At 41.2% G+C, this 12,293-nt stretch overlaps 1 pseudogene; it reads left to right on the forward strand.

The window, feature by feature from the left end:
* The first annotated feature begins 824 nt into the window (after positions 1-824).
* On the forward strand, positions 825-1,344 carry LOC144371059 (large ribosomal subunit protein eL20 pseudogene; annotated as a pseudogene).
* Positions 1,345-12,293: the final 10,949 nt, after the last annotated feature.

The following is a 12,293-nucleotide window of genomic DNA, read 5'->3' on the forward strand; positions in this document are numbered from 1 at the left end:
CTCTTCCACCAGGAAGGAAAGCCTGCTTGTTGTATTCAGAGACCACCAAAAAGCAGGTCTGAGACAAGGAAGCCTGCAGGACTGTGCACACGTCAACCCCAGAGCTGCATCAGCCATAAAGCAACCTTGCCTCATTTCTGTTTGAGAAAGAGCAAGCCCTGGAATTACAGAGGAGGGATTTTAGGTGAGACAAAAACAGGGCTTTCCATGCCTAGGCTTACCTGGGACACCCTCAGCAGTCTGGCTCACTGTAGAGGTGGCCCCTGAAATGAATACCTAGATCCCAGCTTTTGGAACTGTCAACCTGCCCCCTGACTTTGGTTTGTACACTCTCTCTAGCAGCCAAAATCCTGAATCCTCTTTTGTCTCAGGAACTCATAGGTTAAGGTAGAGCCTGATTTCTTATCCTGCAGAAAATGATCCCAAAGATTAACAAATAAAAAGATAGGCCCAACAAGCATCTGGACCCTAGAGCTCCAGCTTCTTAGGGCCCAAATACCTAATTTAGACCATAGTTATTTCATTCACTATTCTCTAAGTTTCCTCTCTTGCTGGATCCCTCCCTGCAACTCTTCACCCAGATGATTCTTGTTCGGCCTTTATTTCTTCAGAAATTACTCCATCCACCACCCTTCTTCTCTGTTACATTAGATGCCCCAATCAGGCACTCCGTTTTACTTTCCTGATATTTATTTCTTCCTTCCACAAATATTTATTGAGCATCCACTAGTAATAGGGACAGAGCTAGGCAGTAAGAATTTAGTTATGATCAAGAAAGGAACAATTCACCCTTTTGTGGGTGTCAGCCAGCCAGGAGAGATTCCATGAAGACCTTAGTCACACTTAGAGAGTACAAGGTAGCAGTTGCTGCCTGCCCACTCCCAAATGTCACACCCCACCTCTCTACCAGATGCAAATCTTTACACCCAATCATGTTATCATTAAGTCCCACTTCTGGTATTTTGTGTCTCAGCTAAAGAAGATGAAGAAGGTTTGGGGGAAATTGTTCACCACGGGCAGGTGTGTGAGAGGTACTCCCTGTGGGCAAAGAACCCCAGCATCTGACAGCACTATGATTCCCACAGCAACACCCACAACATGGACCAGTAATACCGCAACCTGATCACTGTGAAAACTATCACCCAGTGTTACCAAGACATGGGCACGCAAACACCCACCTGGGCCCACTCCATCCAGATCATGAAGGTGGAGGAGATCACAGCCAGCAAGTACCACCGGCCAGCAGTCAAGCAGTTCCATGACTCCAAAATCAAGTTCCCTCTGCCCCATCAGGTGCTGCACATGCCACGCTTCACCACTAAGAGGCCCAACACCTTCTTCTAGGTTCCAGGACCCAGAGATCTGTCCAAGTAAACTCCATGGGAACACTTGTTGGAAAAAGGAAAAAGGAGAGGAGGGGAATAATGCATGCCTTCTTGGAACTTACCATCTAGAGGGGGGTAATATCAAATGTTTATTACAACACAGATGGTTCCAACTTTTAATACTTCAACTTACAATGTTTCAACTTTACAACTGGTACAAAAGCAATATGCAGTCAGCAGAAATCAGACCTCAAGTTTTGATTTGTTTCTGGAGCTAGTGATATTCGGTATTCTCCTGAGATGCTGAGCAGTGGCCGCGTGGCAGCCACATGAGCTATTTAACACTTTATTATAAAATAAGGCACCTCCCAGGCACCCCTGTGACTCAGGACCTGCTTTTCTCACTCAGCCAACATGAACACCAGATCTTCCATTGCTTCCCTCATTCCCTTACCAACGGCACCACCATGCACAGCAGCATCTGTGAAACACAATAGTTCCCCTGCCTGAGGTGGGGGTATGGGAGAGGGGCTTTCTGTGATTCTCTTTCCTTTCCAGTTCTTTCAGAAGTTTCAGTCTTGCCCATGAGGACTGTCAGATGATTTTGTCCACCTGTGGGCTAACATAAGTGTTCTGTGCATGTTTAAGGTGGGTGAGGCTAAGTTACAATGTTTGGTTAAATTAGATGTATTAAATGCATTTTTGACTTATGATGGCCATCATTAGAAAGGATGGAACTCCCATCCTAAGTCAAGGAGCATCTGTTTTTGATATTCAAATGCTACAAAGGAGAAATTCGTAGAGCTCTGAGGAAACAGTGTACATAAAGAACTTGAGGTGATATAATTGTAATAGTTGCACTACCAAAAAATTACAAAAATACCTATACTTTCCTACCCTGTCTCCTCCTGACAATACACACTAGGAGCAAGGGACCCACATATGCAGCTCACACCACAGGGCAGGACATCAGACCCCACCTGGGGGGCACAGCTAGGGAAGGGGCCTTAAGCCACATAGCCATCCTTAGCTCAGAAGGGGACCCTGAACCTTGGCTTACCCTACCATCCTCTCCACCCAGAAACAATTTGTATCTCATAATTAATCCATTTGACAAGTGAGAAAACTATTTTCAAAGTAAACAAAATCAATCAAAATGGTGCTAACTTCTCTCACTAATGTCCTCCATCAATCATGGATGACTCAAGCTGCTTAAACAGAAAGATTGGAGGAGCAAACAGAATGAAACTTTAAACTGTTCTCCCAACTCTGTAATATTAAGGTATTGGATTGATTTGTCATTAAAAAGAAATCTACAGATACTTTATATGCCTGGAAGGTAGAAAAAAATCAATGTTAAACCACGTAATTGGAGAGAGAAGAGGAAGTAGAAGGGGCTAAATTCCTTATTGATTCAGGGGGAAAATGCAATAAAAAAAGAGTCAAAAAACTTCATTTAATGCCTCACTTAATGCTGCATGGGATAGGGCAAAAACACCAGAAAGGTGTACATGGCAGAAGCTTTAACGCATCAGAGCCCATGTTAACGCAGGTGACCCTGCAAGGAACGCTTGATAGCCTCAAGGGCAGGATCTGAACTGTGTGCAGCAAGCTCAGAATTCACAAGGGTAGAACGGGAGATGGAATACACAGGCAATAAGTGAAATACTCCAGGGAAACAAGATAAAACAACTAGAACCTTGAGGTGCTTGCCTCCATATTATCCATGAATAAAATTTTGCCAAACTAAAAATAAAGGTAGATTCATTAGGATAACTATAATTTAAAAGATGGTCAACAAAAGGTGTTGGTTGGCAGGGATGTGGAGAAATTCAAATCTTCATATGTTGTTGGTATAGAATGGTGCAACCACTTTGGAAAACAGTTTGGCAGTTCCTCAAAAGCTAAACAGAATTCCCCTATGATGCCAGCAGTTCCACTCCTAGATGTATATCCAGGAGAACTGCAAACATGTCCACACAAAAACTTGTACATGAATGTTCATAGCTGCATTATGCATAACAGTCAAAAAATAGAAGCAATCCTAATGTCCACCAACAGATGGATAGATACACAAGACATGGTACATGTGTATAATGTAATATTCAGCTATAGGAAGAAATGACACATGGACACATGCTACAACATGGATGAACTTTGAAAATATATGACACAAAAGACCACATAATGAATGATTCCATTCACATGCAATTTCCGTAACAGGCGAATCCATAGAACACACAGGAGGGACAGAGAGAGTGACCCCTCACGGGGTACAGGGTTTATTTGAGGGGTGATGAACATGTTCTGGGATTAGTGCTAGATTTTGAACAACTTTGTGAATGTACTAAAAATCACGGGATCATATGCTCTAACAGAGTGAATTTTATGATGTGAGTTGTATCTCAATAAAAAGAAAATAAATACATAATACATATGGTAGGAGGTTGTTAATCTACTTGACAGATTCATTTGCTAATCATCTTAAATACAAACAATATAGTAATCACAAGGACTGGGGCTGTGGCTCAGCAGTAGAGCGCTCACCTAGCACATGCAAGGCCCTGGTTAGATCCTCAGCACCACATAAAAATAAATTTTAAAAATAAATATTGTGTCCAAATACAACATATATATATATATTTTTTATATATATATATATAAAATCACAAGCTGTCTACTAAATAAAGCATGCCCAGTTTAGCAATACCTTGAAATAGATAGTTTCTACTTCTTCTTGGGAAGAATTGTGTCTTTTGGGCTGAATTGTGTCTTCCCACACCCAAAATTCATATGTTGAAGTTCTCAAGTACCTCAGCATATGATGTATTTGAAGGCAGGGCTTTTAATAAAGAGGTTATTAAGGTAGAATCAGGTCATACAGGTGGACCCTAATCCAATATGACTAGAGCCCTTCCTTATAAGAATAGGAGATTTGGACACAGACAAGCACAGAGAAGTCTACAAGTTAGTGAAAGAGGACTTAGAAGAAGCAACCCTGCCAACATCTTGATCTTGGACTTTCAACCTCTAGAATTATTAGAAAATAAATTTCTGTTGTTTAACCACCGGATCTGTGGCACTTTGTATGGCAGCCCTAAAAAACTAATACAGGTGTTAATGTCTTAAATGTAGTATCTTATTCTCTCTCTAAGTATCTAGTATCTTATTCTCTCATCTGTCTTCTGAAGTATATGATACTAAACTAGCAAAAACCTGAATGCAACATTTAACTCGAAGGCGCACCACCCCCTGCCTCACGCAAAAAAAAAAAAAAAGGGAAAACTGAAATTCTTTTTTAAGAATTAAAATAAATCTGGCAAGGTACGGTGGCACACACCTGTAATCTCAGTGGCTCAGGAGGTGAGGCAGGAGAATGTGAATTCAAAACCAGTCTCAGCAAAAGCAAGGCACTAAGCAATTCAGTGAGACCCTGTCTATAAATAAAATATAAAATAGGGCTGGGGATGTAGCTCAGTGGTTGAGTGCCCTGAGTTCAACCCCTGGTATGCCCACCCACCCACCTCACCCCCCAAAAAATTAAAATAAATCTTTGGGAAGCAGTTTATAAATTCCACTGCAGCATAGAAAGTGAACACTGGAAATAAGGCTGCCCAGAATTCTGCAAATGTAAAGCTTCAGGCTACTTTGCAGAACAACTTTGAGGAAAGGAATTTTGTGGAATTTCAACCACTGAGATAACTCAAGGGACGATTGTTTGCCTCAGGAGAGAGGTTTAAAATCCAAAGATTACATAAACAATAGCTTAATAAGAAATCAAACTTGGAATTCTTGTCGCCCAGGCACTTCTAAGGGAGAAATGCCTCCAGGGGAGGGGTAATGAGTAGGGTAAAGAAAGAAACAGCTCTGTGCTTCTATTGAAAATCCCACCATCCACCTCACTTAATAGTGGACCAGACACAAAGTACCCAGCACATATTCCCAGATGCACTGGGGTTTTTTTTAAAGTGTTTTTAGTTGTTGATGAACCTTTATTTCAGACCCAGCACATGCTAGGCAAGCGCTCTATCACTACAACTGAGCTAAAACTCCAGCCCCACCAGATGCACTGTTTGATAACAAACACCAAAATGTTTTTGTCTGTATTAATGAATATTACTATCCTCAAACATATTTATTGGCCTCAGTACAAATAATTAGTCTTAAAACAATCAAAGAGATTTAAAATATCTTGTTAAATCTTTGTTCATCTGAAAGGTAGAAAACTTTAAAATTTTACTCTATTTAGCAGTGTGATTCATAATAGCCAAGATGGAAATAATACCAATGTCCATCAATGGATGAATAGATAAGTGGATTAATTGTGGTACATATATACACATGGAAAGAAATAGAGACCTGATACCTATACAACTTGGAAGAACCTCAGAAACATTGTGCTAAGTGAAAAAAAAATCAGTCACAGCAGGCATATATTATGTATAAGCAAATCCCTGGTGGAAGGAGAAACAAGAAGTGATTACTTAATGAGTACAGGTGTTTATCTGGCAATAACAAAACTAGATAGAACTTGTGGTTGCACAACATTGTGAATTCACTAGATTCCTCTGAATTGTACAATTTCAAGTGGTGATGCTATGTGAACTTCCCCTTGATTTTATTTTAAAAATTATACTTCAACAAGTATAGATATCCACACCTTCATCAACACTAGAGATGTAATTTCCACAGCCTTTAATCTGGAACACATAAGCAAAATCTTAAAGGTATGCATCCCCTTGGATCCAGAAATTCTACTTATTTGAATTATTTCTAAGGCAATGGTTCTCAACTGAAGGCAACGTTTGACAATATCTGGAGATATTGTTGGTCGTCACATATATTCTACTTTTGGTTGCTATGTATTCTACCATGCACTAGGCAACACTCTACAAGGAGGAATTACTCAGCCTGAAAAGTCAATAGTGCCCAAGTTGAGAAACCCATTATAAGGAAATAATCAGACAAGTACAGTGATGTACAGGCAAATATATTTGTTTTACCCTCCTCACTGTTGTACTTTTATATAATAATAAAAATTTGCCTAAATGCCCATTAAACACATTAGGTTCCTATGAGCTATTAATAAATATAATTGTTGACAAGTGAAAACAACACAACACACTGACCTCTTATATCATCTCTCAGTCAAAGTTGAACCATTCTGCCCTATCTTTATTACATGGCTTTGTTGGGGCAACTTTGGCTCCCAAAACAGTGCCTAGCACATAACAGGTGTTCAATAGGTCCTGAATGAACAATTGATCATTAAATTTCAAGGGTTTATTTTTGTTTTGTTTTGGTTGTTTTTTTTTTCTTTCTATACTATAGGGCACTCTATCATTGAGCCACATCCTCAGCCCTTTTTTTCTTTTATTTTGAGACAAAGTCTCAATGAGTTGCTAAGGACCTTGCTAAATTGCTGAGGCTGGCCTCAAACTTGCAATGTTCCTGTTTCAGCCTCCTGAGTCACTGGGATTACAGGCATGTGCCACTGTGCCCAGTAAATTCCAAGCTTTTAAGAGAAAGTTCTGAAAAAAAAAGTTCTGTACTTCATATATTTATACATTACACTTTGTCAATAAGTAGAAAAAAAAGATTTTAAACAAATGTATTTAGAATGCTACAATTTTTATTGAGAAATATACATACATATATAACATATGCAAAGATATGAGCCTGAGAAGAGGTACACCAAAAAGATAATAATTATTATCTTATTTTTATTTTTACTTTTTAGTTGTTGATGGAGCTTTATTTTATTCTTATGTGATGCTAAGAATCGAACCAGTGCCTCACACATGCCAGGCAAGCACTCTACCATTGAGCTATGATCGAAGCCCAATAGTGATTATCTTTAGTTGGTGATATTACCATGATTTTTTAATTTCCTTTTATGTTATCTGTGTTTTTTTAACAATAGACAACACACATTGTGTGTGTGCAATGTAGTGGACAAAACCCAGGGTCTCTGACTTGCTAGGCAAGCCCTCTACCACTGAGCACTGAGCAATACCCCCAATCCCTACTCTTCTACTTGGGGAAAAAAATGTTAAACAATGAAGTTATTTCAATTCAGAGAAAGAATTTCATTATTGTTGTTTATAATTCAATTCTGAAAACTGCTAATTGGACATGCTAGATGCTTTTATTAAAATGCCTTAGCTGTTCTGAGGGTCTAAATCCATTTAGCTCTCTGACTTAACCAAAGAAATACAAATCTACCTGGGAAATTCAAAGATCAGTAACACTCAACTACAAGAGTTGCTGGGCCACTGCTGGCCCAGTTATCAAGGATCTGCCTGCCCTTGGGAACAATGGACATTAGGCTCATTCAGTATCTGTCCAGTAAATCACTTGCTGTTGACATTAACTGGTTAACAATTATTGACATTAACTGAGTGTGCATCATCAGGAGGAAGAAACAAGCCACTCAGTCAATAATCAAATGGGAAATGGAAGAACAATCCACTAGCTTGATATTCCCAAACCACTAGAAAGCTGCTATTCCCTTAATAACAACAGAAAAAAAAATCATTCTCTTCGACTGTCTTCAGGGAAAAAAGAGAAAACTCAGATACAGTTTTTCATTTGACACCATATAGTTCCCCATATATTGTTTTAATTTCTCTTTTTGGTTGTCACAGCCATCTTCTCCATGATCCCTACATTAGGAGTAAACAACAAAATTTTCCCAGAGTTGAGTCCTGAACTGGCCATGAGAAACTGATGTGACTCCATTTTTGAGAAACCAGCCTCTACCTCAGAGCAGGGCCTGTCCAAAGCGGGATGGGAGGGGAAGACCCTTGTTCTTGGAAAACCGGGTCCTAGGACATAGCTACTCTGCTGAGTCATTTGTCCTACCAGATGTCCTTGACTCAGCAAATGCAAGTTCCTGAAAAGACCAAATGAATTACTGAGGTCTAATTTGGACCATAGAAACAACCAAATCAGAGTGAGATAGGGAAAATATCTGAAACGCCAGGTGACCCTCCCAATAGTTTGGATGATTGATAACATGATTAGGCAACCCTGCAAGTTTAGCATATACTCTCTTGGAACCCCTTGCAGCCTAAACCAATCAGTTCAAACGTATCCACCACTTGAACCAACAAATCACCCTTACCCAACTTGTTCCCGCCAATGAATGTGCTAATCAATGTTAAGAGAGTTGTTGTTTGACTTTCCCATGGTATGAAATGATTTTCTATGTGATGTTGTGACCCATAGAGTATCCAGAAAAAACCTATAAATCCTCACTGAACTAAGGGTCAGGACTCACTCCTCGGGACACTGTGTTGGAAAGGGTTGTGAGTCCAGGCTCCAGCTTGCAATAAAGACTCTTGTGTGATTGCATCGGATTCAGCTCCTGAAGGTCTACTGGGGTCCCATGAATCTGGTGTTACAGCCACACCTCAAATATACTTGGAAGATCCTAAAGTAGGGAGTCTTGATTTCAGTTTCTACAGGGCTAGCATGTCTCACACTTGGCTACCTCACAAAGCAGAGAGAACAGGGACTGAAACACATAGTATCTTTCAGTTCCCAATTTGGTGGACTGGGGCCCCAGGTGTCATGTTTTGCAGATTTTAAGAAGACAGTAGAAATCCTTGTTTTTACATAAATACCTATGTTTTTCCCTCTCTCTGGGTCACTATTCAGGTTTTTAAGAAAAAAAAAAAAACTGCGTGGGCCAAACAAAATAAATCTGTGGGTCCCCAGTTAGCAATATCTGAGCACCTTACCTCAAGTTTGATATTGACTCCAAATCTTTCTAATCCTGGAATGTCACCTAAACAAATGGACAAAGCATCATCCTAGGACCCGCTGGGCTTCCATTTGTCTTTCGTCCTTAGATCATGACTTTCTTAACACAACTCCAGAGGACAGGCCCATATTAAGACTAAGTTGTTTTCTTCTAATCACTTCTGTTTGGAAACCACATTAATTACACCACCAAAATTAATTTTCCCCTCTAGTCAACTGGATAATAGAATTATGGCCCCTATTCCTAGAAAGGGTGCTTAGAGAAACATTAGAAGATTACAAAGATCTGGATTCCCTTACCCTACATTACCCTGGATTCCAACAAAGACGGGGGAGTTAGCACTACTCTGAAACTAGGCTGGCTGAGCAGGCAATGAATGGTTTCCCCTTGGCAGCCCAAGGGCCTGGCACAGAAGAATGTTGTACTGGCAGGAAGCCATCATAGACACTGGCTGTCACCCACCAGGTACCCTGGTGTCCCAATCCCCAATTCTTCCCCATCAGCCTGCTGCCTTTATTATCCCCTGTACTCTTCCCTACCCCAAAACTTCCCATATCAAATGCCCGAGAACCTCTCCTGACTCCCTCTCCATCCAGCCCCTCTGGCTTCCAGAGCACTAAGGAACATAGACAAATCCCTCTTTAAGCTGGAATGATTTGACATGATGGTGACATTCAGCACACTGTTTGAGAGAAATAAAGTCCTTGAACACATGCCATCTTTCTTTTAATCCTGACAAAAACCCTCTGAGTTTTATGCCCTTTTATTGAGAAGGAAGTAGAGGCTTAGAGAGATCAATTTAATAGAAAAGAGAGAGAGAAGCTTCTCCCAGCTGGGACCAGAAGTTTGGGCACTGGGGCAAGAACATGAGGCAACATTGGGAGAATAGTGACTTGACCCAAACCTACCTTTCCCAAAGTACCCTAGTTAGATCCCATAAGTCCCCCAGCTCTGCACAGTTATACCAGAGGAGGCTTTGGAAAGCTTCATGCGAGAGAATAACCATCTCAAACAGCATCCAAAGATTTTAAAGCAGGATATAAGGTCTAAGAAAACCTGAACATTCCTAGGGCAGAGGATTGGAGATGGCAGCCCAAGAACAGCAAGCCCGGCCTAGGCTGTCAGTCACCAGGGCATCCACCAGGCCCTCATCCTACTTCTTCCAGGTTACTTCTCACACATGCCTGGTCTGTGTGGCCCCTGAGGTTTCTCAGTTTGCATTGCTTTACCTGCAGTACAGGGACCAGTTAGGGAAGGGATGCAACAGGCCAGAGATAAGGGAAGCCTGAACTAAGGTAACAGCAGGGTGTCTGGAAGGGAGCCCATGGGGAACAGCTTGGGACAGAATGAATGGGATTTAGAAAGGGAGCCAGAGGTAGGGACTGAAGGTAGAGAGGCCAAGACTGGGAAGGCAGGGGAGGGTGGATTTGATGATCTCTTGCAAAGTAACGTCACACCCTGCAGGGCTGTGCTTCCTGCGATGTGTTTAGACATCTAGTTTGCCCTCTGTGCTGCTGTCTGACCCACAGGCATCGCCATCAAAAGTAGAAGCTTGGAACTAGAAGAAAGTTCAGAGCCTGAGATGTAGCTCTGTGGAAGAAGCAAAATAGAGTCACTCTTGTCAACCAGATAGGAAATAAACCAAGATGGGGGTGAGGGTTGTGAAGGAGAGAATCTCATGCTTCTGCCTAATAACAAGAGCTATTCATGAAAGACTCTTCCAGAACCACAACCACAGCCTTACATAATAAATACTTCTGCAAGGACCTCTGTCCAACACCTGCCTGTCCAGCCTTGGACTGAAGCCATCTGTGTAATTGATCCTTCTAGCCAACAACTTTTGTTTCAAAATAACAATGCTTCTCATTGCCTTTAAGGAAAAAAAAATTCCACCTCTTCAACCTTCTAGAATATACACAGGGTTTACTATGATACATATACTCCCATTGAAATGCTACAAATATGCCCAACACCCAGAATTTCATCCAAACTAACTAATGAACAAACTTAAAAATAATAAATATAAGAGCTTGAAAGACTACAAGAAAAAAATTTAAGGTATATTTGATAGACTGAGCTTGCATTTCCTGTCTACTACAGGAGAATGAAAACCTTCAGTGATGTCCTCCCAAGACCATACCCAGTAGGAGAGGAAGGGACAGTTCCTCTTAGCAAAATCAGACACCCACTGACAACTACACTGATTCTGGGAAGAGGGATTATATATGAGCTCACAAGTGAATACTCATTGAAAAAGATTTTTTGCGGGGGTGGGTAGAGATTTAACCCAGGGCACTTTACCACTGAGCCACAATCCAGACCTTTTTATTTTTTATTTTGAGACAGGGTCTCACTGAGTTGCTTAGGGACTTGATAAGTTGCTGAGGCTGGCCTTGAACTTGCAATCCTCCTGTGTCAGCCAAGTTGCTGGTATTACAGCTGTGCACCACCATGCCCAGCTCAGAAAAGTATTCTTAGTAGATGATGACAAGGAGTCCAGGCTGTCTTCTATTTCCCATCCATGCTGACAGTTCAAATGTAGAAGGAGCACATAGGGAATGAATTTGAAGCTATGCTCAAAGTTTGGTGCAATGCTCAAACAACTCCTTAATGATTACCAAGTGAAGGAGCAACCAGCCTTGAACTCAAAAACCCTCTTGAACTTAGAATAACACACCCTGGGACTGAGGAATTTGAAAAACTCTTAGGATTCAGGAATCTTTTTCCTCCTCCCACCCACCTTACCCAACACACACACCTGCCTGGCCCACCTTGCCTTGCATCTGTATTGCCTAACAAGGCCTGGAAGAGGAACGTCCCACCATTGACAAGAGAAGGGAGGCTTAATGAGTTAACATTTTCAAAAGCTTTCTGAGGGCTTTGATGGGAGCAGCTGCTCAGCTACAAAGCAGCCTTTCATCTCTGATGTGCAAATACTCTTTCATACCCGCTCTATCGCTCTATCCCATTAGTACTACGCAACCCCACCAAGAAAGCCCCTCCAAGAAGACAGGAAAGAAGGCAGCTCACACAGCCGGTGACCTGTGAGCCCTTGATCCTCCTTCCTTCGCCTAATGCACCTTGGCTAATTTTACCCAAACAGCATCATCAGCGGCACATGTGGCTCTGGGCAATGCTCTGTGCCATCTGAGGAAGCAGAAAAACCCTTCTGCTAGAAAATGAATGCAAATAGATTCTAA

This window comes from Ictidomys tridecemlineatus, chromosome 15, assembly GCF_052094955.1.
Source record: "Ictidomys tridecemlineatus isolate mIctTri1 chromosome 15, mIctTri1.hap1, whole genome shotgun sequence".
NCBI classification, from domain to species: Eukaryota; Metazoa; Chordata; class Mammalia; order Rodentia; family Sciuridae; genus Ictidomys; species Ictidomys tridecemlineatus.